The 27,006-nt window shown below is 48.7% G+C and overlaps 1 protein-coding gene across 1 annotated transcript in view; it reads left to right on the top strand.

Annotated features, from left to right (window-relative positions):
• Positions 1–27,006, top strand: part of LOC142591299 (uncharacterized) — a 133,554-nt gene that overhangs the window by 45,962 nt on the left and 60,586 nt on the right. The window lies entirely within an intron of this gene.

Genomic DNA, 27,006 nt, shown 5'->3' with positions numbered 1-27,006 from the left:
TGAACAACTTCATTTCCTATATGCCTGTGCGGGAGTCTTGTTTTTTACTTTTCATTAACGCCACAATAGCCAGTTTTAGTATGCAGTAGAGTAATAGCGCGAGGCAGAAGAAATGCCGTTACGGTTCCAGAAGACTTCGTTCAAAGGACGTTTTAGTATAATGTTATATCGTTGTAAACCTCTCAGAAATGCTATTCAAGTACGCTTGAAATTACACATACATGTTGCACGTGTGTCTTTTGATCTATTCGCCAAATCTTGCGTGTGCGCACGGAAAGCAGGAGAAGCAGCGCAAAGAACGCAAGACGATTGTTGTATTGTACATTCCGTGGATGTCGACCGACAGCGAAATCAGTAAAACCCAGTGCAGTGCAAGCCTGCAGTCCACCTCCTCCGATACCGGGCCACGCGAGCCGTCCCGCCCAGCTTTCAACCACCCACTGTGGTTGCTTAGTGGCTATGGTCTTTGGCTACTAAGCACGAGGTCGCGGAATGGAAGCCCGGTCACGGCTGCCGCACTTCGATGGGGGCGAAAAAACCCGTGTACTTAGATTTAGGTGCACGTTAAAGAACCCCAGGTGGTCCAAATTTCCAGAGTCCCCCACTGGGGCGTGCCTCAAAATTAGATCGTTGTTCTGCACGTAAAAACCCATAATTATTTTTTTAGCTCTTAACCTTCCCAAGGTGTCTTTCTCATCCCTAGGGTTTGTATTAGTGCTAAGTTGTACAACTGGAACATTGGAGGAAAAAAAGTAGAGGAGAGATTGATAGGACAGGATCCGTCAGAGGCATCGGTAATGGTACGATGGGGATATAGATGTAGTAAGGAAGAGAATGAAAATCACCGCCCCTTCCAGTCCGGGGAGATGGTGGAACAGCGAAGCTGTGTTAGTTACACCGAATGTTGCCCTACGCAACTAAAACAAGAAGAAACGGGCTTTACTCGTTGCAGCGCTGAGCACCAACACGGTGGGCGTGATTGCCGGACACTGCCCACCTTCCAAGGTGAACAGAATTTCGTACAGCGATGTCGTTGCTCTTCTGCAACAATACTTTTCACCGGAGCCTAACGGGGTAGTCCAGTCGCACAATTTCATCATCATCAGCCTGGTTACGCCCACTGCAGGGCAAAGGCCTCGCCCATACTACTCCAACTACCCCGGTCATGTACTAATTGTGGCCATGTCGTCCCTGCAAATTTCTTAATCTCATCTGTCCACCTAGCTTTCTGCCGCCCCCTGCTACGCTTCCCTTCCCTTGAAATCCAGTCCGTAACCCTTAAAGACCATCGGTTCATCTTCCCTCCTCATTACATGTCCAGCCCATGCCCATTTCTTTTTCTTGATTGCAACTAAGATGTCATTAACTCACGTTTGTTCCCTCACCAAATCTGCTCTTTTCTTATTCCTTAACGTTACACCTATCATTCTTCTTTCTATAGCTCGTTGCGTCATCCTCAATTTAAGTAGAACCCTTTTCGTTAGCCTCCAGGTTTCTGCCCCGTAGGTGAGTACTGGTAAGACACAGCTGTTATACACTTTTCTCTTGAGGGATAATGGCAACGTGCTGTTCATGATCTGAGAATGCCTGCCAAACCCACCCCAGCCCATCCTTATTCTTCTGTTTATTTCAGTCTCATGATCTGGATCCGCGGTCACTATCTGCCCTGTAGATGTATTCCCTTACCACTTCCAGCGCCTTGCTACCTATCGTAAACTACTGTTCTCTTCCGAGACTGTTAAACATTACTTCTTTTTGCAGATTACAGTTTCTACATTTTAGTTTCTACATTACAGTTATCTGCAGATTAATTTTTAAACACACCCCACTGCTTTGCCTCTCCTGGTCAGTGAGCATGCATTGTAATTGGTCTCCTGAGTTACTGAGCAAGGCAATATCATCAGCGAATCGCAAGTTACTAAGGTATTCTCTATTAACTCTTATCCCAAATTTTTCCTAATCCAGGTCTCTGAATACCCCCTGTAAACATGCTGTGAATAGCATTGGAGAGATCGTATCTTCCTGCCTGACGCCTTTTTTTATTTAGATTTTGTTGCTTTCTTTATGGAGGACTACGGTGGCTGTGGAGCCGTTATAAATATCTTTTAATATTTTTACATACGGCTCGTCTACACCCTGATTCCGTAATGCATCCATGACTGCTGAGGTTTCGACTGAATCAAACGCATTCTCGTAATCAATGAAAGCTATGTATAAGGGTTGGTTATATTGCGCACAATTCTCTATCACCAGATTGAAAATGTGAATATGCTCTATTGTTGAGTAGCCTTTACAGACTCCTGCCTGGTCCTTTGGTTGACAGAAGTCTAAGGTGTTCCTGATTGTATTTGCGATTACCTTAGTAAATACTTTGTAGGGAACGGGCATTAAGCTGATCGGTCTATAATTTTTCAAGTCTTTGGCGTCCCTTTTCTTATGGATTAGGAGTATGTTAGCGTTCTTCCAAGATTTCGGTACGCTCGAGGTCATGAGGCATTGCGTATACAGTCTGGCCAGTTTTTCTAGAGAGAGAGAGAGAGAGAGAGAGAGAGAGAGAGAGAGAGAGAGAAATTTTATTTGGTTCTTGAAAGGATTTAGCGTCTCGAGGTCTCCGTCGTCTTCTTGGGCGCCGGCGACTTGGAGACTCTTCCAGCAAGGGTGGGCCCACCATCGTTCAACAAATCTGCTGTTACCTGATCCTCCCCAGCTGCCTTCCCCCTTTACATACCTCCCAAGGCTTTATTTTCTTCTTCCGGTTTTACTTGTGGGATATCAAGTTCCTCTAGACTATTCTCTCTTCCATTATCGTCGTGGGTGCCACTGGTACTGTATAAATCTCTATAGAACTCCCTCAAGACTCCCTCTATTATCTCTCAAGAGAAAAATGTATAATAGCTGTGTCTTACCAGTACTCACCTACGGGGCAGAAACCTGGAGGCTTAAGAAAAGGGTTCTACTTAAATTGAGGACAACGCAGCGAGCTATGGAAAGAGGAATGATGGGTGGAACGTTGAGGGATAAGAAAAGAGCAGATTGCGTGAGGGAACAAACGCGAGTTAATGATATCTTAGTTTAAATCAAGAAAAAGAAAAGGGCATGGGCAGGACATGGAGGGAAGATAACCGATGGTCATTAAGGGTTACGGACTGGATTCCAAGGGAAGGCAAGCTTAGCAGGGGGCGGCAGAAAGTTAGGTGGGCGGATGCGATAAGAAGTTTGCAGGGACGACATGGCCACAATTAGTGCATGACCTGGGTTGTTGGAGATGTATGGGAGAGGCCTTTGCCCTGCAGTGGGTGTAACCAGGTTTATGATGATGATGAGAACTCCTCAGCCACAAGAACTATTTCATCCATATTAGTAATGATATTGCTACGGGATAGTATTTCCGATGACGAAGAGCCGAGCAGTAAGAAGACGACGACAACGATTAGAAGCTAGCGCGGGCTGCTGCCTCTTGGCCTAGTGCAGCGTATTTTCTTGTAAATATACTTGTACATAGCTTTTCGCCTGCGTCTTCCGCCGTAACATATCTGGTGGAGGTGGACGCTTACTCTACCTCGTCACGGAGCTTCGCAGTGGACGGTACGTCGAGCCTTCCTTCATGGCTCCCGGCGACGACAACCCGACTCCGCCGGCTCCGACACCTGCTGCCACCTCGACGACCAACATCACTTTCCCCGCTCCCCGTGATCCTGGCGTATACTTGGGCAAAGATGGGGAAGACGTCGATGACTGGATCAGCCTGTATGAACACGTCAGCCGCAATAACCGGTGGGACCCTACTATTCTGCTCGCCAACGTAGTCTTTTACCTCGGTGGCACACCTAGAGTTTGGTATCGCACGCACGAAGATGAGCTCACCAGTTGGGATTCACTTAACACACAACTTCGAGATTTGTTCGGCAACCCCTACGGTCACCAACTTGCCGCGCAGAAGGCGCTTTCCGGCCGTGTGCAGACGTCAACAGAGCCCTTTGTCACGTACATTCAGAACGTCTTGGCTCTGTGCCGCAAAGTTGACACCCACACGACTGAGTCCGACAAGGTTGCCCACATCCTCAAAGGCATTGCCGATGACGCCTTCAACTTGCTCGTTTGCAGCAACTTAGCGATGGTGGATGCTGTTAAAGAAGAGTGCCGCCGCCTGGAACTCGCTAAAAGCCGACGTATTGACCAGCAGTTTGCCCGTCTGCCCAACACCCCAGCGACATCTTCCTGTGCCGACACTCCTCGTCCCAACAACACTGCCGATGTTACCAGGATTGTCCGTCGTGAGGTCGAGGCTGCCTATCCGGCTGCCCTCGACTCCAGTCCCACCAACACATCTGCAGTAACGGTCTCACTGATCCAGGCAGTTGTTCGCCAAGAGTTCGAAAACATGGGTCTTCACACCATCTGCTCTGCCCATCGTCCTGATACCCGCCCGGCTTCTTCGATTCCACCCCATGCCGCATATTCTTACCCACCACGTTTCCGCAACCCATCTGAATGGCGCACTGCTGACGACAAGCCCATTTGTTTCCACAGCCATCGAATCGGGCACATTTCTCGGCACTGTCGCAGTCGCTGGAGTTCCCCGACTCGGCCTACTTATACTGCCTACTCTCGCCCCCAGGTGGCCCTTCTCGTCCCTATGCCGCACGCTCCGATAACGCCGCCGCTCATTCTCCTGCACCGAACCGCTCCTATTCTCGTTCGCCTTCGCCCCAACAACGACAATCTCGCTCTCCCCAGCCCCGTCGCTCCTATTCGCCGACTCCTTTCGGACGCCGCTCCCAGCCGGAAAACCAGACGATGCAGCGCCTCGAGGTGACGCTTCATTGCTCCCTACGCCGCAAATCATCTACTACGTTGCCCACTCATCTGAACCTTCTTGACATGGAAGTCGACGGTGTTATCTGTGTCTGCACTCATAGACACTGGGGCGCATTTGTCCGTAATGAGCGCTGACCTTCGTAACCGGCTCAAGAAAATTATCACGCCCGCCACGACGCCTGTTGTCCATGTCGCCGATGGCGGAACAGCCCCCGTAATTGGTATGTGTACCGCCCGCGTCTCCTTCGCCGATCGCTCAACAATCGTGCTATTCACAGTCATCGCTCACTGTCCCCACGACATCATCCTCGGCTTAGACTTCCTCTCCGGACATTCTGCTCTCATCGATTGCTCCGCCAGAACTCTCCGCCTCGACCTGCCTGTTCTGGATCCCGCTGAACAACACCCTACTCGCCTCAGTTCCGTCGACTTCGTTCGCTTGCCACCTTCGGCACTGACTTACGTTGACTTCGTGTCATCCCCACCAGTCCCCGACGGTCACTACATCGTGGCTCCTATGCAAGACGTCATCCTTACACACGGGATCACAGTACCGCATACAGTTTTATCTATTACGGCGAATTGCGTCTGCGCCAGTGGTCAATGTTGGCTTGACAACACAAGTGCTGCCACGCGGGATGTCTCTGGCCCAACTTTCCTCATTCGAGGATCACTCTGTAGCATCGATTTCAGTAGACGACCATTCAGCCGATCCTCCTCTACCGTCGAAGTCGGCAACTTGTACCATCGCCAACTTACAGAAAATGATTGCACCCGACATGCCTTCCGAGCACCCTGGTGCGCTCTACCGCGTTCTGATTTCCTGCGAAGATATTTTTGACTTTAACGATCGCATTAATACCGGCGGTGCCCCTCCTATTCATCGCCGCCCGTATCGAGTATCACCGGCTGAGCGTCAAGTCATTCCCACCGAAGTTCTCAAAATGCTTGCCAAGAACATTATTGAACCGTCATGTAGTCCATGGGCGTCACCAGTTGTGCTGGTAAAAAAGAAGGATGACTCATGGCGCTTTTGCGTGGATTATCGGCACCTTAACAGGCTTACCAAAAGGATGTGTATCCCCTACCTCGGATTGATGACGCCCTTGACTGCCTCCACGGTGCTCGCTATTTCTCCTCTATTGACCTTCGCTCCGGCTATTGGCAGATTGCCGTGGACGATCTCGACCGCGAGAAGACTGCCTTTGTAACACCCGACGGTCTTTATCAATTCAAAGTGATGCCGTTCGGTCTATGTAACGCTCCTGCCACTTTTGAACGCATAGTGGACGCCCTTCTTCACGGTTTCAAATGGTCCACGTGCCTGTGCTACTTGGACGACGTTATAGTATTCTCCCCGACATTCGCTACGCACCTCGAGCGCCTCTCAGCAGACCTGGACGTTATTCGGCGAGCCGGTCTGCAACTCAACGCATTGAAGTGCCAATTCGGCAGTCGCCAGATTACCGTCCTTGGACATCTCGTTGATGCGAACGGAGTGCAACCGGACCCAGGCAAGATCCATGTTGTTACGCACTTCCCTGTTCCAAAGTGTGTCAAGGATGTGCGCAGCTTCATCGGCCTTTGCTCGTACTTCCGCCGTTTCGTGAAAAATTTCGCGGCCAGAGCACGACCACTAACCGAGCTTTTGAATATAGACGCCTCTTTCCAGTGGAGCGATAACGAGGACTCTGCATTCTCGCTTCTAATCGACCTTCTCACAACGCCTCCCGTTCTGGCCCATTTCGATCCTTCTGCGCCTACCGAAGTCCGTACTGATGCCAGCGGTCACGGTATTGGCGCAGTACTGGCAGAACGCCGGCGTGGCCACGACCGTGTTATCGCTTACACCAGCAGGTTCCTCTCGCCCGCCGAGCGCAACTATTCCATCGCTGAGCTTGAGTGTCTGGCCTTAGTTTGGGCGGTTGCGAAGTTCCGCCCATACTTATATGGCCGACCCTTTTACGTTGTCACAGACCATCACGCGCTTTGCTGGTTATGCTCATTGAAAGACCCTACGGGAAGGCTTGGTCGCTGGGCCTTACGCCTCCAAGAATATTCGTTCTCTCTCACCTACAAATTTGGCCGACTACACAAGGACGCTGACTGCCTGTCTCGCTACCCGGTAGACGAGCCTGACGACGCCTACAGTAGCACCGCCGACGGCATTTTCTCTGTGTCTGCCTTAGCTAACATCGCCGATGAGCAGTACCGAGACCTATCGCTGCGAGTACTCATCGAGCATCTGCGCTCTACACCTACCGACGCATCCGTTCACCGATATGTCTTCCAAGGCGGCATTCTGTACCGGAGGAACTTCCTCCCTGATGGCCCTGATTTTCTTCTTGTCGTGCCAAGACATCTACGACAGACTGTGCTCTTTGAGATGCATGACGCACCCATTGCAGGACATCTTGGGGTAACCCGCACGTACGAGCGCGTCCGCCGCCGCTTTTATTGGCCTGGTCTCGCTCGCTCTGTCCGACGCTATGTTGCTGCCTGTGATCCCTGCCAGCGTCGGAAAACACCTCAGGTGCTACCTTCCGGTAATCTACAGCCGATCACCGTCCCTGTGGAACCATTCTTTCGTGCTGGATTAGACCTCCTCGGTCCCTTTCCCACGTCATCCTCTGGGAACAAATGGGTAGCCGTCGCAACTGATTACGCCACCCGATACGCTATCACGTGAGCTCTCCCTACCAGTTGCGCCACTGACGTCACGGACTTTCTCTTGCGCGACATTATCTTAGTGCATGGCGCCCCGCGACAGCTGCTTACTGACAGTGGTCGTAACTTCCTCTCGAAAGTTATCGCCGACATTGTGCGTTCCTGCTCTATTCAACACAAGCTGACTACCTCATACCATCCTCAAACCAATGGCCTGACAGAGCGGTTAAACCGTACTCTTACCGACGTGCTGTCCAAGCACGTTTCGAAGGACCACCACGACTGGGACGTTGCCCTTCCTTACGTTACATTTGCTTATAATTCTTCCCGGCACGACACCGCCGGATTTTCTCCCTTTTATATACTCTACGGTCGCGAACCAACCTTGCCCCTTGACACGGTACTTCCTCCTGCTGCGATCTCAACAACCGAGTATGCGCGCGACGCTATCGCCCTCGCCGACCATGCACGCCAGCTTGCCCGTGCTCGACTGACGGACTCAAAAACCACGCAGCAGCGTCAGTACAACGCCCGCCACCGTGACGTACAGTTTTCGCCTGGTGCACTCGTGCTCCTGTGGTCGCTCTCTCGTCACGTCGGACTTTCAGAAAAGCTCCTTTCGTGGTACACAGGGCTCTACCGCGTGCTGCGCCAGGTGACGCCTGTGACGTACGAAATTGCTCCTGTGAGCTGAACCTCGTCTACTCTGGCATCTAGTGATGTCGTGCACGTCAGTAGGCTCCATACCTACTACACTGCTTCAGACTCCGGCCTTTAGTCGCTCCGGGACGGCGCTTTTGCCGTCGGGGGTAGTGCTACGGGATAGTATTTCCAATGACGAAGAGCCGAGCAGTAAAAAGACGACGACGACGATTGGAAGCTAGCGCGGGCTGTTGCCTCTTGGCCTAGCGCAGTGTATTTTCGTGTAAATATACTTGTACATAGCTTTTCGTCTGCGTCTTCCTCCGTAACAATATTGCCGGCTTCGTCTCTTAACGCATACATCTGATTATTGCCAATTCTGAGTTTCTTCTTTACTGCTTTTAGGCTTCATCCGTTCATGAGAGCATGTTCAATTCTATCCATATTATACTTCCTTATGTCAGCTGTCATATGCTTGTTGATTAACTTCGAAACTTCTGCCAGTTCTATTCTAGCTGTAGGGTTAGAGGCGTTCTTACATTGGCGTTTCTTCATCAGATCTTTTGTCTCCTGCGATAGCTTACTAATATCCTGTCTAACGGTGTTAACACCGACTTCTATTTCACACTCCTTAATGATGCCCGTAAGATTGTCATTCATATCTTCCACACTAGGGTCCTCTTCCTGAGTTAAAGCAGAATACCTGTTCTGCAGCTTGATCCGGAATTCATCTATTTTCCCTCTTACCCCTAACTCATTGATCGGCTTCTTATGTACCAGTTTCTTCCGTTCCCTCCTCAGGTCTAGGCTAATTCGAGTTCTTACCAAACTACGGTCGCTGCAGCGCCCCTTGCCGATTACGTCCACATCTTGTATGATGCCAGGGTTAGTACAGAGTATAAAGCATATTTCATTTCTAACCTCGTCATTCGGGCTCCTGCACGTCCACGTAGGGGTATCCCGCTTGCGGAAAAAGATATTCATTATCCGCATATTATTCTGTTCTGCAAAGTCTACTAATAACTCTCCCCTGCTATTCCTAGTGCCTATGCCACTTTCCCCTACTGACTTGTCTCCAGCCTGCTTCTTGCCTACCTTGGCATTGAAGTCGCCCATCAGTATAGTGTATTTTGTTTAGGCTTTAACCATCACCGATTCCACTACTTCATAGAAGCTTTCGACTTCTTGGTCATCATGACTGGATTTAGGGGCGTAGACCTGTACGACCTTCAATTTGTAAGTCTTGTTAAGTTTCACAAAAAGACCTGCCACCCTCTGGTTAATGCTATAGAATTTTTGTATGTTACCAGCTATATTCGTATTAATCAGGAATCCGGCTCCTAGTTCTCGGCTCTCCCCTAAGCCCCGCTAGCACAGGACGTGCCCGCTTTTTAGCACTTTGTATGCTTCATTTGTCCTCCGAACTTCACTGAGCCCACATATATCCCATTTACTGCCCTCTGATTTCTTCAATAGCACTGCTAGACTCGCCTCTCTAGATAACGTTCTAGCGTTAAACGTTGCCAGGTTCAGATTCCAATGGCGGCCTGTCCGGATGCAGGGATTCTTAGCACCCTCTGCTGCGTCACAGGTCTGCCTGTAGCCGTGGTCAGTTGCTTCGCAGCTGCTGGGGACTGAGGGCCGGGGTTTTATTGTTGTATTCATATAGGAGGTTGTGGCCCAGTACTGCACCAGGGTGGCCAATCCTGCTTTGGTGAGGGAGTGCGTTACCGGTTCTGGTCAGCGGGAACAGGCCGCACTCCAGGCCTGTTTCACACTCATGCCTGTTTTCTTCACGAGTATCCCATTGCCCGGCGAGCCGGTCAAATATTTTTTGTGCCCATTCGTCAGGTTGCAAGCACGTCCAATTTCGGAGGCAGTCTGGACAGAATGCGGCGAGATGGTATTGTATGTGGGTTGCAAAGCTCTAGTCTACGTCGGTAGCTTTTAGCGAAAACAGGCCTGACCAGAAGCGAGGCCGAAGAAATAGCGCTGGGAGCTGAGTTGGCAGATGACAACGAAAAAGGGACAGGCGTGGCCAAGTCGGCTGAATACGTGTATATGGTAACAGAGAAAGGCCCACCCAGAAAAGGACGTCGAATGTCGTGCTTCAGGTGTGAAGGTCAGGGACACAGGGCGGAAACATGCCGTTTCCGCTCAGCTGTATGCTACAAGGGCCGTCATCTTGGGCTCCTGGCGAGGGTGTCCTTTCATCGCTCAGACAGATCGCCTACCACGCCACGAGCGTCACACCAGGACCTTAGAATGCTGGGGCCGAGGGATAACGACGCCGAAGCTGATGGCCTACTAATGGTGGGGGCTGCTGAAGACCACGTCGGGTCGCTCGGGACAGTCAAGCCGCTGGTGCGTACATTGGAGTCGGACGGAGCTCCGGTCGTCATGCAGCTAGACACGGGGTTGCTCGTTGCAATCATCACGTGGACAACGTTTATAAAACATCGGGCGGCCTGGCCTAAACTCCAAGACTCCCCGTTGAAGTTAACTTGTTTCGTTTGTAAACTTCCGGTGCACGGACAGTTGAAGCTCAACGTTTCCATAGGAGGGTGCTCCGTGGCAGGCACCTTGACCGTCCTTGAATGCAAAGGGCCCAACCTGCGTGGCCAAAGGTGAGCCCTTCATCATAGGTTCAGCAAAAACTTTGAGGTTGAAGACCTGTTATGAGAATTTTCAAAGCTGTTTGAACCAGGTCCGGTCCTTATAAAGAGTCCTCCTGCCCACCTTCGCCTAAACGAAACCGGCGTTCCAAGGTTTTGCAAAGATAGTCAAGTGCCGTACGGGTTACTTTCCCAAGTAGCCGAAGAAATTAATCGGCTAGTAGAAAGCGGCATTCTCAAACCGGTGCAACACCCCGAATGGGGTGCGCCCGTAGTTCCAGTGGTGAAACTCAACGGCTGCATAATGTTTTGCGGGGATTTCAAGGTCACAGTGGATCAAGCCTGTCCTACAGCGCGGCATCCTCTTCACGGCGTGGATGATATACTTGCTGCGCTGAACGGAGGGGAAGTTTTTACTACGATTGACCTCCGCGACGCGTACATCGGAGTGCCTTTGGATGAAGAATCCCAGCTCCTGACGACCGTGAACACGCAGAACTGTCATTCGGGGTTTCGTCGGCACCGGCGTTGTTTGAGAGCTGCGTGGAGGCGATACTCTAAGGTTTGCCAGGGCTATCTAGATGTCATTCTTGCAGAAAGAAAGAATGATTGCACCACACTTCGCAAAGTACTAGAGCGGTTCAAAGCGTCGGGAATGCGTTTGCAGCCAGACAAGCCCAAATTTCGCCAACCGGAAGTTGACTTCCTAGGTCACATAGTAAGTGCTCACGGGGTACAGCCGAAGACAGGAAACATTGATGCAATCATTGAAGTCAGTGAGTCGCAAAGCGCAGCGGAACTGCAGTCATTCTTGGGCAGCAGGCAGCCTTTGACGAGGTAAAGACGAGGCTCAAGGAAGCGGACTGGCTAGTTTACTTTGACGGCCACAAGGCACTAATTCTGGAGTGCGACGCATCGCAAGTTGGAATCGGCGTGGCGCTGTCACACGATGTGGGCCAGAGTGTGTTGCGCCCGGTTAGCTTCCGCTCCCGTATACTGAACCAAGCGGAGCGTAACTATTCACAGTTAGAGCGGGAAGCCCTCGCGTTGGTGTTTGGTGTGCTGAAATTTCATGCATATCTGCTCAGCAGAGTTTTCAACTCGATAAGAGACCACAAGCCGCTCGTGGGCTTCTTCTATTCCGAAAAGCCTGTGCCTGCCATGGCCACGGGCCTGATCCAGCGCTGGGCCTTGGTCTTGAGTGCCTACAGCTAGAACATCCAGCACAAGGACGGCAAGGCCAACGTTCCAGCCGACGCATTCATCTGGATTCCAGTAACTACGTTGACACTTCCCGACGAATCTGAAGATTGCGATGGTGGTGAGTACATCTTTCTGACGGACAGCCTCAACGATGGAGTGATTTCGGCCAAACAGCTAGCGGCCTTGACTTCGAAGGACACAGAGTTTAGCAAGGTGCGAAAATGGGTACAGGAAGGTGGCCGTGGCACTTGGTGAGACAGGACGAGCCTTTAAAAGTATTCTTGAACAGAAGGGACGAGTTGACTATTAGTCACCGACTCGTGTACTGGGGCCTTCGCGTGGTGGTGCCCATCGAGACAAGAACAGTGATGCTACATCTGTTGCACGACAAACATCAAGAAATCAGAGCGATGAAACCACTAGCCCGCTCGCTGTTCTGGCACCTGCGGATTGATGCTCACATAAAGCGGCTCGTAAAAAGTTTCCATGTTTGCGTGCAAGCGGCTCCTTGCCTCCTAGACAGGAAGCGGTGCCCTCGTCGGAAATGGGTTAGCGTTGGTCGTGGCTGTATATAGATGTCGCCACTCCTTTGCAGGGTGCATGTTGCTGATATTGGTAGATGCTCCTGCCAAGTGTATTGAGGTTGTGCCCATGAAAATCCCCACAGCGTGCTCAATCATCAAAGCCTTGCGCAGCACTTTTAGCGCGTTTGGTATACCGGAAACCATCGTGTCGCCTAACTGTCCTCAGTTCACGGCGAGAGAGTTCGCCGACTTCTTGCAGCTGAATAACGTCGTACATTGGCGCACCGCACCGTATCACCCGCAGTCAAATGGACTGGCAGAAAAGGCAGCGCGAACAGTAAAGCAGGGATTGAAGGAAATCTGGCAAGGGTCGTTACAAACCCGTTTCGCAAGTATCCTGCATAGTTACCGAAGGACACCGTTGGCCTGCGGAGAAACTCTGGTAGTGCGGATGTTGAGGTTCCAGGCGCGTTCTAGTATAGACAAAGCTGTGGTGTCTCTTGCTCCGGTCGAACGTAACCCCTGCCATACTCACGTGCCCGTATTCTTGCAGACAGGCAATCCTGTGTGTGCACGTAACTTTGGACAAGGAGAGCCCTGGACGCAGGCCACGATCCGGGAAACACAAGGCGCCCGATGGTAATGGCAAATTGCAATACAGAGAAGGTCATGCGCTGTCACTTGGACCAAGTCAGGGTGCGACTTCCGCACCGTACGTTGGCCAGTTGACCAGTCCAGCGTCGCACCGACATTCGGTCGGAAAGCACCACGGCACGTCCAGAACCAGACGACCCACCTGCAGCAGCGTCGCCTGCATCTACATGCCTGCCGCTCCTGATGCACTCCCCTTCTGAGGAGGTCTACTCAGATCTGAAGGCCTCCCCAGCGGTTCTCCCTTTAAATGGGGGACGGGGGGCGTGAAGAAGGTTGTTCTGACGTCAGCGCGCACGCAGCGCGCGGTGCCTATCACGGAGTATCTGGTGGCTATCACTTTCGCTCCCCGTGTTCTTGTATGGTTACCATGTGATTTGGGGCATTAAACACAGCGCCTTAAGAAAAAGCTAGCTTTCTTCCTCGCTGGTAATAGCAGTGCTGACGTCTGGTAACTTCACAGAGTGCAGACACTATGTAAAAAGCTGTGAGGCGCTTCAGCTGAGCAATGGAATAACGGCTTGGTTATTAAAATAAGGTGCTCTGATTTACTTATCGATAGCATTTGTTAGAACTATGACGGTGCCTCACTTAGTTTAGTAATAGCTCTTGGATTTGATCCCAGCACGAGATTTCCAAACGTATCTTGATCATTACGTTAGTGATGTGATAATATGGCCACATATCTTGCGTTTTTTATGTTAATGCCAGAAGTATAACTAACAATTTTCCCCAGTTTCTTTTACCACTTTTGTCATGTTCTTCTCATATATGCATCGCAGAAACATGGCTTCATGCAGATTTTCATGACTCCGAATTCACACCTCCTGGTTACATTGGTGTTCGGTATGACTGTCAGAATAAGAAAGGTGGTGGTGTTGCTTTAGTTGTACGTTCAGATTTTAGCTTTAAGGTTTCACCAGGTCCTCCTAATGTCGAATCGGTTTAGTGCAAGTTAGTAGTGCATACGCAGAATTTACCAACTTCTGGTATTTATTGCCACCCCCCCCCCGATAGCCCTAGTGACTGGTTCGGTAATATTTTGCACTTTACACATGAACGTAGCCTCGACAGTTATGACTTCATCTTCTTGGCGATGTTACGTTGTCGGCATTCATTGGCCTTCCTTCTAATATTCCGGCAGTAGTGTCTCCATTTGTAGAGATTTAGTTGCATTTCCTTTGTTGCCCAACCTTATACAACTACTTGACGAGAAAACGCAGGAGAACTCCATACTTGATTTAGTGTTTATTTATTTATTTATTTAAAATACCTTACAGGCCCTATGGGGGCATTGTGTAAGGGGGGTTACAAAATCAAGGGGAAAAAAGAGCGAACAGCCTTCTAAAGTGTAATACAAAAGACACGCCTCAATGCAGGGCTCATCAACATTACTACCAAAAACATGTAAACGGAACACCTGAAGTAATGAAAGGCCACAAAGGTACACTTGAGGAAGTAACACGAGTAAAACTCAACGTAAGGTACTAATACTAGAAAGTAAAATACACGAAAAATGAACATATCAGGGAGTACAATTCTTGAAGGGATATTTAGGGAAACAGACGCAAAAAAGCTATAATATATACAGGGCATACAAGTGAACACGTCACGCAGTATAATATAGCAATTCATAGGAGAGAGATAGCAATGCGTCAATAAAAATTTCACAAGTTCGAAGCACATTGCCAAGTGTAAGAAACAAGATAAAGTGATTTGTAAGTGCTGTTATGAAAAATGCTCGTGTAGGAGATGACGAAATTTTTCCTGATCTGACTCGGAAGTAATGTGATCAGGCAGATTGTTCCACAAGCGAATGGCCGTAGGGAGTGCGGAAAAGTTAAGCATGTGTCGTACCGTACATGCGCGCAAAACTTAAGTGATTATTTAATCGCCGAGACGCGTTCGAGGCGATCTGGATATGTAGTGTGGATTGTGTGGCATTATAAACATATTTGTGAAACAAGGATAACAGAGCGATATTACGGCGAAGAACTAAAGGCTGTATGGAATGATCGAGTTTCATTTGCGTTACGCTGGAGTGATGGCTATAATTACGTGAAATGAAACGGGAAGCTCGGTTTCGGACTGATTCAAGCATGTCGATTAAGTATGTAGGACGCGGGGACCAAATGGATGATGCATACTCGAGCTGTGGACGAACAAATGTCTGATAGGCCAATTTGCGGATGTTGGAAGGTGATTTACCCAGATTACTCAGCGACAGTCTTGCTCATTTAGGCTTTTGGTATGATATCTTCAAAGGAATCTCGTACCATAAAGCAGTTTTCGTAACAATTACCTCTCCTATTCCGCATAAATGGTTTAGCTATTCCACATTTCAAAATTTCAAAAAAGTTGACGTACATCTATCACCGATACTTCTGCAGATAACTCTGACCATCTTTTGTCACTCTTTACCGAATGTCATAAAGACAGTCTTGTTGATTGCTTTGAGTCAGTGAAATCTTGCATCAATAATTACGCTCCATTAAAGAAAAGGCTGAATGATAAGCTTCCTTGGATTAACATGGATATCTTGTACCTGTCACGCCGTGTAGGTAGGTTACATAAATCGAAGCATTCCAACTGTGCCTCTCGTTCTTTTCGATAAAGCTCAAGAGCCATTTCGTACTCGTACTAAAAACGCTAAAGACTTCCATTTTTCAGTGCAACTCCCTATACTACTTAAGATATCGTCGCAGGCACTGAACATCAATTTTACCTAGTGGAATGGGCAGCACCTCTATCAAAATCGACGACGCTATTACTAACGATTCCGCCGTCGTTTCTAATGCTTCGAGCTCCTACTTCCAATCTCTTGTCACCCTCGATAACCAAGTAGTTCCAAAGTTTAGTTATGACGCAGAAACTAATAAACTAGGCAACATTGTCACAAGTTCTGATTGTGTCTGAAACCTAATCTTGAGTCTCGAGACAAACGTGTACCGTTTCAGATGGTGTCCCGAATTCTTTCCTTATAAGATAATTCCTATGGACAGGTCCGTACCTTACTGTGACCTTTCAGAAATCTTGAGACTCTGGGGAAGTACCAACTAAAAACTAAATGGAAAACAGACAAGGTCCTCCCTTTGCATAAATTACGTAATAACTTTTCTCTTACAGGCCAATATCTCTTACACCCCACTCATGCATGAAATTAGGGCACGTTATTCACAAACACATAACTGAATTCCTTGTGTTTAATGACGTTCTAACATATGCCCAGCATAGTTTCAGCCGTGGTTATAGCACTGACATGCATTTAGTCAGCTTTGTTCATGACATCGCGTCTAACCACGACATACGGAATCAAGTAAATGCTATATATATTGACTTTTCTAAGTCTTCTCACTGTAATTAACTGCGAATTATTGGTAAAACTCAATGCGACATTCAATAATCTCTGTCTTATTTCTTGGATAGGCAGTTTTCTTCATTGTCGCTAATAATTTGTTTCTTTTAACTCAGTGGAATGAACTCCTGTCGACGTTACGTCAGGCGTTCCTCAGGGATCTGTATTAGGCCCTTTATTATTTCTAGCACATATTGATGATTTGCCGTAGCACCGCTACTAAAATCGGACTTTATGCCAATGACTGTGTATTTTTATAAGAATTTATAATCTCCATCCAATGACCGTAACCATGTTGCCCAGCCTCTTATGTCCTTGTGCGCTTGGTGCCAAATGTGGAAAATGCATGTCAGCGGTAGTATAACAGCCGTGATGTCATTTGCCAACAGACAGAGCCCCTTCTCGTTCGAATATTCTCTGGATTACATTCAACGTAAAAGAGTGCCTCAACGTAAATAACTTTATCAGTCTAACCGAACATCTTTCTTAGTCTAAAAACATCGAAGATATAAACGAGAAATCCCTAAATATAATGGGTATTTGCGCCGCACTTTAGCTCTTAACAGCTATTGTAGAAAACGTAGCCCTGTTCTAGAATATGCATCTGTCCTTTAGTTCCCCTACAAACAATGTGAAATAAGATCGCTAAATAACGTTCAACGAAAATGTATTCGTTTCACTCGCCAAAATTACGGCGCAGTTTCTCACTAACGCAGGCTCAACAATGCGAACATTGAGCCATTACTTTCACGTTATCGCATTGAAGCCTTAAAACGCTTATGTGCAATTATTAACTCCAACTCTGCTGTTTGTGAGTGTAACTATACCACATTCACTAACGCAAGTTGTCCCCGTAGATCCACGCTTTGAACAAAACACGTATTCTTGCTCGTACTAGCACATCTAATTACAGTTTTTTCCACGCACACTAGAGCTTTGGAATTCTCTATCCGCTAACGTTCATTCACTAACACTAAAATATTTTATAGCTACCACTGGTAAGCACATCGCCAACATGTAAAGCGCTTCTTTTTAATCACTTTTCTTTTTTTGTATCTGTGTTTTTTATCTATAATGTATAGTAATGTATAATGTTCCCGCTCCTGCTATAGCCCTATATTGGGCTGAAGTATAAATGCATAAATAAATAAATAAATAAATAAATAAATAAATAAATAAATAAATAAATAAATAAATAAATAAATAAGCGACTTTCGGCATCATCAGCGCCAAATTTAATTTGAACCAAGTAGCCGCAAAAGAAATTTCTATTCGCACACCTGTCCAACCGGTTGACTATCCGTGCAGCGCACCGGGAACCACGATCGAGGTACTTGCGCCCTTTAGGACGCGCTTCCGTTGCCTCTAAGTTGCGCGAATGTTGCCAGCCTCCTGAGCCCCTAGGTTCCTTGTTTAGCTTGGCCGACTTCCCAGCTCTTGTTTCAGGGAGCGCTCCGAGCGAATGGCCAGGGGACCGGTGGGGTCGTCAAATACGAAACCTTTCGACCTCCCGCGTCGTTGTCAAGGGTAATTTCAATCAGTTCTTTTTGGAAAAGTGAAATAGAATGGAACAAGTAGCGTTGTATTTCACCTTATAATACAAGGATATATTTTGTAACGAGTGGTTGAGTACCAGTGAAAGAATTTAACACAGGAGCGCTTTCGTCATTGATCAAGTACTTGAAAGTTCCGGGGGAGTCTCTAATGATGTGCTGCATTCACCTCAACTTCTTGATTATGAAGGGTCGCTTCGCAATAATATTGAATCCTAAGGAATTCTGAGCATAATTATATCACATAAGCTTGACTTAATATTTGACTTTAGTGTCCTTTCAAAAACAATGACGTATGCTCTCTGCAGCAAGCATATAAAAGTAGGGATATGACATATAATTGTAGGCATACCTTGAACGTCATCATAGTCAACAGGACCAACAGGAGCTTCTGTCAGGCGTAATGCCTTTTTGTTATTGCTCCTGTTTCTGTCAGTGCTAGCAATAAATAAACTGAACTTGAGCAGCATGCGAGATGCTACAACTGGAACAGAAAATCTTTTTGTAGTTACCTGGAAAGTTTGAGCTAGAAAGTGTCTTAAATCATTATTTGCGTATGTTTTAAATGTCGACCAAAACTCTAAGTGTGCCGTTGAGCGCACGATCATTCATCATTATTATTGTAGTAATTTATTCTTTAACTCAACTAGAACCAATTTTTGCATGTTTTACCAGTATACATTGTACAAAAAATACCCGCTTGGGGGATCTTAGCCGTAGATATAGCTTAATAAAGGGAAAAATAAGACATTCACCCAATCGTAGCAATTGCTATAAAGGAAACCCATACGGGTTCCTCGACACAAAAGCTTCGTAGTTTGTGACGAAAAATTCGTCCGGGTCCGGGATTCTAACCCACGATTACCGCTTTTCTGTGGCAGTCGCTGTACCACCTGAGCTAACCAAGCCGCTAGCAGATCATCGAGATCTATGAAGCAAAGGCAAGAGTTTGACGTAATAGTTCTGCAGAAACCCGCAAGGTGGAGGGAAGTAATTAATAAAGGGAGAATGAGACGTCCACCCAACCATAGCAATTGCTACAAAGATACAGTTTATATATAGATGTACACGTATGCAGATATATATAGATATAGATCTAGTTTATTTTCCGTCTGATTGAAAGAAGTGGTTAACTATAATTCATGGGTGAAACGAAGTCCAAAGACCGAGAGTTGGCTTAGCATTACGATTGCGTCAACGCTTCAAAATTAGGGGACAAACATTAGTGCAGTGATCTGCCTTTCTTTGTCCCACCTCTTCCGTCATCGTATGTCATGCTGCTAGAGCGAAGATAATAAAATAGATACGTACCCGTGTGAAATTCCCCGGCAAGTAACGAATGTGATCCCTCAGGGGGTGCTTTTGTGGCTGTCCTGGGCCTCGGGGCAGCGGTGTCTGCATACGCAAGTGAAGAAAGAAGTCAGGGACGCAGCGTTTTGGGCGCGTTGGTATGACATAATGAGGCTTATAGTGCATGAGATGAGGAGCACGCAGGAAGATATGGTACACAGAGGCGCTCTTTGCACCACGTATTTCTGTGTCCTCGTCCTTTCGTTCGCTATAAGCCTCGTACCAGTCAGCAGTTCCTGGCATGACAGCAAAAAGGACACATAGGTGTATGGTGTGAATATGCTTGAAGTTTGGACGTAGAGTAACCCACAGTCATTTATAAGAGAGACAATTCTCCATAATTGGGAGTTTCTCCTTTTTTAAAGCATAGCAGCTCTAATTCGATGGATCACTATAGAGGCGGTGATAAGTACCAAGAACTGAAATTTAACTATAACCTATGTTCACAGACTCAGTTGGATATCGAGCAGAATATCACAATCCTCATGTGTCGTAAATTATATGTACAGCTGTATGTAACATCATAAGAAGGTCTAAAATTTTACAACTTTTAGGTTTTAATGCCGTACCTTTAGTTAGTAGGTTATGAATGTCTGCATCCTGTGGAATGCTGTTTTGACCAGCTCCTGTTTTATACGACTGTAGAGGACTGACGTCTCTCGAACCAGGGCTCAGACATGGAGATGAAAATGGCTCTGAGTGCGGTTGATGGTGATCCGCACACACTACTGGGACGGTGTTTGGGGATCCAGTACCTGCGAAAGCACAGGTTAAGAAGACGGTAGAGCCGAGTTAAGGAACAGTTTCTTACGTCGAGAACAAGCCGTTCATTAGCATATACGCAAATTGGAGAGCAGGCGGAGGGCGAATTCGGAGGGCGCAAATTGGAGGACCAGATGTTTCCCTGAACGCCAATAACATGGTTCCACTATTGACGAATACACAATTGATATAACTTCGATACTTTTTTGACGAATACGAAAAAGAACACATGGTTTGCCCAGTCACCTTGAGTTATCAAGGGTATTTTTGAAATGCGTGTATTTAACTCATTTCGTACATTTCTTGAAACAAAATTTGAAATACTTCTTCCAACCCAAAAGTAGTATTTAATGTGGCAGAGCGCGCTGAGAAACGAAGTGCCTGACCAAGTTATTTTTATGTAGTTGTCATGGTTATCTCTAAAGATGGTTCCTCTGAGGATGTGAATGAAACAACAGAAGTCTAACCTCACCGGTGGCAGCTGTAGACGGGGATAGGGAGCTATTTCCGGAGTTGCCCGGGCTCGAGAAACGGATGAAGCTGGTATGGTTTCGTGACTGCAATATTGGAACTTGAGTATATAGTGCCTGCAGAAGTAGTACGACAAGGTTTTGGAAGACTACATATTTTATCGGGAAATGTAGTATGCCTTTAATCACTGGGATTGCTTCGAATGGGTCCTGTGCTATTCATGAAGCGTAGCTAGAACACGAGAATTGAGAGCTTCATTGGCCACGTGGTTCTATCAAACGTTCAACTACGCGATAAGTGCACGCTGAAAATTGGCGTGAGCGAGCTGACAATCCCGTTGTCCTCTAGGCTGAACCGTAGGATGGCCGTTTCTTCAGCGGCGTCATCCCATGGTCCGTGAAGTCAACTGAGGTGAAATGGTCCCCAGAGATGCGGTATGTGGCGTACAGCCGGGCCGGCGACTTTTCTAAGAGGTCGCCTTTCCTAGCATACTTGACCCGAGCCTTGAACGTTGAACAAGGTTGAACAACGTTGGACGTTGAACAGCCAACTTCAACGTTGATACGTTGCCAGCTGAAAGTTCAGTTAATGTTAGACATAAACGTCACAACAACCTGACACCATTGTTGTTTCGACATTGCAGATAATCATGTACACGGTAATGGTAACAATGCACAACGTTGCACAACTACACGTGCCAAAATGTTGTCGGATGTCACCAATGTTGACATCAGTGTGATGCCACGCTGCTGTAGTATTTCGCATGTGTACGTTCAGGCAACTATGAGATATTTTAATTCTTAATTAAACGTTACTCTTTATCATGCAGTGAGGTATGTAGCTGTATAGCTGTGATGCAGAAATTAATATTTTCTCAGGAACTGCATGTTGTATAGTGTTTGTTGTGCTTCTCAATAGACATAAACTGCTACAAATTACATCATTAAATGTGGGAAGCATTTACGTGGCAAAAATGCTAATTGTTGCAGCAAAGTAGACAAAGTTCCGTAAAATTTATTCCTTTTTTGCACACGAAACGCGCAAGACATCGTGACTGTTTCGTTGCCACGGGCCCTAAAAGTGGGAACGTTCAGCAGTTGTCACCATGAATAGACACAAGCCCCATGATACAGCAGCTACATAAAAAGGAAGAACATGCCCTCACTGTACAGTGAATACACACAAACCAAGTCTCTTTGTCAATGTGAATAACAGTGCACACTTGTTCAGTTCGTGTGCGTATAGAAACGCCACTAGAATAAACAAGAACCATAAAGCCCACAATATGAGCACTGTGCGTGCTCCTCTACGCTGTCGTAATGGAACACGCTCATAAAACAACAGTGTCGGCACCTTTTGCCTGACGGCTACGGCAGCCAATCAGCGCAGCATGGCCGTAGTTTCATTCTTATGGGCGCTGCTGCAGCAAAGCGTAAGCAGACTATAGTCAAGCGTAAGCAGACTATAGTCGGCTTCCGCTTGTTGGCTGGTGTCGTCTATTGGCCTATGGGAAACGTGCAACACGTACAGGTGGCACAAAAATTCAGTGCGCCATCGCTATGAATGGCCAAGTGATTTTCCATCCGCATGCTACGAAGTGCCGTCTCCCCGTCCGGCACGCCGGCATTGCATGAAAGTTAGTCTGCGCGATGGCAACACGTGTGATAAAATGGATAGGTTTCGAGAAAGTTTCAGCGCAGTATTTGTTAAAGCCTCAAACTACGAGAAAGGACATAAGTTATACCGAAGCAATCATGTTTGCGACGTGACATAAGAAAGCGCGGTCGTATGACAGAGTGCTTTGAAAGGGCGATGCGCGCGGCAGGCGATTGTAAACATGGATGCATACGCCGTCACAAGCGAGGTTTTTGCTGCTTATTACGGAGTAAATTATGACACTTGTGTTCGACATGTGGTGTAGCCTGATATTAAAAGCATCTGATATCTGAGTGCGATACAAGCAAGTAATACGTACGATGTCCGAATGGTGTTGAAATTTAGTAGTCATGAGAAGAGCTTTATTGGCGGCTCCTAATGCAAAAGCGCAGCGACCGGGAACGGCGAGACAGCCCGAAGCGCTGGCCAATAAGGCGACAGTAATCAACAGCGCGAGCGGAGCCGAGCCGCGCTTTGGCGATGCGGCTGTGCCGCGAGGCGCGTATTCTTCTTCACAATCTCCCCCTGGACAAAAAGAGCCATCCTGGCGCCTTAAGAATCAGGAGGCAGAGGGTCGTGGTAGGGCTTGAGACGCGAGACGTAGACACTGTCACGTCCACGCCGGCGCAAGTCTTCAGGTGGTGACAGTGGCTCAATTAGAAAATTCACCGGAGATGTTTGCTACAAGACTCGGTAAGGCCTTTTGAATTTTGGGACGAGTTTCGAGGAAAGCCCCGGAGTCTGGAAAGGGACAGACAACCACACAAGAACGCCTGGAGCGTAGGTGGTGTTTGGAAGCGTTTCGGTGCGGTTTTCTTTCTGGCGCTACTGTTGCTCTGCCGTAAAGGAGCGCGCTAGCTGGCGGCATTCTTCGGCCTGTCGGGCGACGTCGGACACAGGTAGACACTCAGGGGCGTCAGAACGGTATGGAAGGAGCGTGTCGATGGTATGCGTAGGCTCGCGGCCATACAGGAGGAAGAAAGGTGAAAATCCCGTAGTCGCCTGGATCGCGGTGTTGTATACGCGAACGTGATGAATGGAAGGATGCGGTCCCAGTTACCATGATCAGATGCCGCGTACATCGACAGCATGTCACCAAGTGTGCGGTTAAATCGCTCTGTGAGCCCGTTAGTCTGGGGATGGTATGCCGTGCTTGTCCGATGAATAATGCGGCATTCCGAGAGCAAACTATCGACGACTTCGGAGAGGAAGGCGCAACCTCGATCGCTGAGGAGTTCTCGAGGTGCGCCGTGTCGAAGCACGAAGCGATGTAGGATGAAAAAGGCTACATCCCGCACTGTAGCACTTGGCAAAGCAGCAGTTTCGGCGTAGCGTGTCAAGTGGTCAACAACAACTACGATCCACCGATTGCCGTGTGGCGTCATAGGAAGCGGGCCGTATAGGTCGATGCCGACGCGATCGAAGGGTGTGGCAGGGCACGGGAGCGGCTGCAAGGCACAAGACGGGCGTAAAGGCGGCGATTTGCGGCGTTGACAGTCAAGACAGCACCAAACAAACTTTTGTACAAAATTACACATGCCGCGCCAGTAGTAGTGGTGGCGAATTCTTTCGTACGTCTTGAAGACTCCGGCGTGGCCACACTGTGGATTGTTGTGGAAAGCGGCACATATTTGTGACCTTAAGCTGCGGGGAATCACCAGAAGCCACCGACGGCCTTCAGGAGAGTAATTGCGTCGGTGGAGCAGCTGGTGACGAATGGCAAAATGAACTGCTTGGCGTCGGAGGGTTCGGGATACAGGGATGGTCGATGATCCTGATAGATAGTCGAAAAGAGAAGCGATCCATGGGTCATGACGTTGTGCGGCGGCAAAGGAGTCCATGTCGAGAGATCAGATGGAGTGTGCGGAAGTTGTTCCGCAGGCCGAGTCTGGAGGTAAAGGTGGACGAGACAGGGGACAGGCGTCGGAGTGTGCTCGCCCACTTCGGTATACGACGCGATTATCGTATTACTGGATGCGTAATGCCCAACGGCCTAGGAGGCCAGTGGGATCTTTCAAGTTGGCAAGCCAACAAAGCGCGTGGTGATCTGTGACCAAGTCGAATGGGCGCCCGTAGAGGTATGGTCGGAACTTCCCAAGTGCCCATACTAAGGCCAAGCTCTCTTTTTCGGTGATGACATCGCAAGAGACGGGTACGAGGCTGAAGGAGCCAGGTGGAATATCTGTGTCCTCGCGCACGGTAAGCTGAGGAGGACGATCACGATCTTTTTGCAATGGTGCATCACACAGAGGGGAAAATTCAACTTCGGCGCGTGCGCAGCCGATCGCGGCTTTATGACGGGATAAGAAGTCCCATCCGAGGATGACATCATGCGAGCAGGTGGGAAGAACAATACACTCGACTATGTAAATGTCCTCAGGCTCCGTCAGCGTGCGACTCGCATAGGCGACTACGAACTCGTAGTCACGACTACAGCCGCGACTACGGCGATCGGCTGCAGCCATCGGTACCTGAACGCAAGTCAAGGGACGAGAATAATTCTGCTCCCTGAAGACTTTCGAGGGCGTCGTCGATGCGCGGCAAAGGATAGACGTCTTTGCGCGTTACCTTATTTAACCGACGGTAGTCGATGCAAAAGCGAATAGACCCGTCCTTCTTGCGAACGAGAACGACAGGAGATGCCCAGGGACTGTGCGAAGGTTGAATAACATCACAGCGCAGCATATCTCCGACTTGGGTGGTAATGACCGTACCGCGTCTCTGCCGAAGAGACGCGGTACGGTCGTTGACGTAACGGCTGATGTGAACCGGTGTCAATGTAGTGCTGCACTTCCGACGTGCGACCCAAGTGTGGTTGTGAAACGTCGAATGAACTTCTAAAGTGGTGCGGGAGATCAAGAAGGTCGGCGCGTTCGGCAGGTGTGAGGGTATCGGCGATGGTATTCGAGGATGCACCCTTGGACGTCTCCTCAAGCGCGGGAATCGAAGATGACTGGCCGGAGTCGATATCAAAAGAGTCTCCGGGGACGTCAACCAAGGACGAAGAGTCGAGGAGTTCCACGATGCCAAGGCATTCACCAACGAGCAACGTAATAGGAGCACAGAGGGGATTGTAGAAGTATATATTGCTGCAGCTGCCAGCGATCTCAAGCGCTGCGAAGGGCAGTGGGAGAGATTTACGGCTCATGAAGACGTCAGACGGTGTGAGGAGGACGGTTGCATCAGTGATGACATCGCAAGAGACGGGTACGAGGCTGAAGGAGCCAGGTGGAATATCTGTGTCCTCGCGCACGGTAAGCTGAGGAGGACGATCACGATCTTTTTGCAATGGTGCATCACACAGAGGGGAAAATTCAACTTCGGCGCGTGCGCAGCCGATCGCGGCTTTATGACGGGATAAGAAGTCCCATCCGAGGATGACATCATGCGAGCAGGTGGGAAGAACAATACACTCGACTATGTAAACAATGCCGTGAATAATCACACGTACAGTACAGGCTGCGTGCGGAGTGACGTGCTGCGCGCTTGCCGTACGAAGCGACAGTCCAGAAAGCGGTGTGGTCACCTTGCTCAGTGAACGGCACAGTTTGGCGGCTATCACAGAAACGGCTGCGCCCGTATCCACGAGAGCGAATGCAGGAACACTTTCTACACAAATTTCGACCACGTTAGCAGGACAGGCGCGAGGACTTAGACAGTTCGAATGGGGCGCAGTTCTTGCCTCGTGAACTGCGACGTTCAGTTTTCTTGGTCAGGTGGTGCGGGTCGCCGACGCATTGGGGAGAGCGAGCGTCGGCGAGGGGATGGCGAGCGACGCGACGGAAATTCTGGAAGGTCAGCACGAGCATACGGTTGGGGGGAAGGAGTGGCGTATTGGTGAAAGGGCTGGCTGTCGTACTGGAAGTGCGTCGCCGAACGCTTGAGGCCGACGGCGGCAATGTCGGGCGACGTGTCCGGTAGTGCAGCAAGAATAACAGATGGGACGATTGTCAGGCGTCCTCCAAGGATTAGCTCTCGGTGCGGTCCGAGAGCAGCATGGGCTTCCGGTGGCACCTGTTGGGAATGGGTCGCGAAAGACGCAGGTGGAGGCCTGCGTACTGCCTGCGCGTACGTAAGAGGCGTGGCCACAGGCAGGACTGGCTGCGCATAGGTGGGAGGCGTTGCCACAGGCTGCACTGCCAGCGCTGAGTTGAGATTCGCGGCTGCAGGCTGCTGATGGTGTGCGAAAGGGACAACTTGAGCGACTTCTTCGGAAATGAGAGTGCGGAGAGTGTTTGGAAGACGGGAGGTGGGCTCCTGAGTCATCATCATCATCAGCAGCAGCAGCAGCAGCAGCAGCAGCAGCCTGGTTACGCCCACTGCAGGGCAAATGCCTCTCCCATATTTCTCCAATTACCCCGGTCATGTACTAATTGTGGCCATGTTGTCCCTGCAAACTTCTTAATCTCATCCGCCCACCTAATTTTCTGCCGCCCTCTGCTGCGCTTCCCTTCCCTTGGAATCCATTCCGTAACTCTTAATGACCATCGGTTATCTTCCCTCGTCATTACGTGTCCTGCCCATGCCCATTTCTTTTTCTTGATTTCAACTAAGATATCATTAACTCGCGTTTGTTCCCTCACCCAATCTGCTCTTTTCTTATTCCTTAACGTTACACCTATCATTCTTCTTTCCATAGCTCGTTGCATCGTCCTCAATTTAAGTAGAACCCTTTTCGTAAGCCTCCAGGTTTCTGCCCCGTACGTGAGTACTGGTAAGACACAGCTGTTATAAACTTT

Source organism: Dermacentor variabilis, chromosome 8 (genome assembly GCF_050947875.1).
Source record: "Dermacentor variabilis isolate Ectoservices chromosome 8, ASM5094787v1, whole genome shotgun sequence".
Classification (NCBI taxonomy): Eukaryota; Metazoa; Arthropoda; class Arachnida; order Ixodida; family Ixodidae; genus Dermacentor; species Dermacentor variabilis.
Note: the sequence above shows the minus strand (reverse complement) of the source record. Positions and strands in the feature narration are given on the sequence as shown.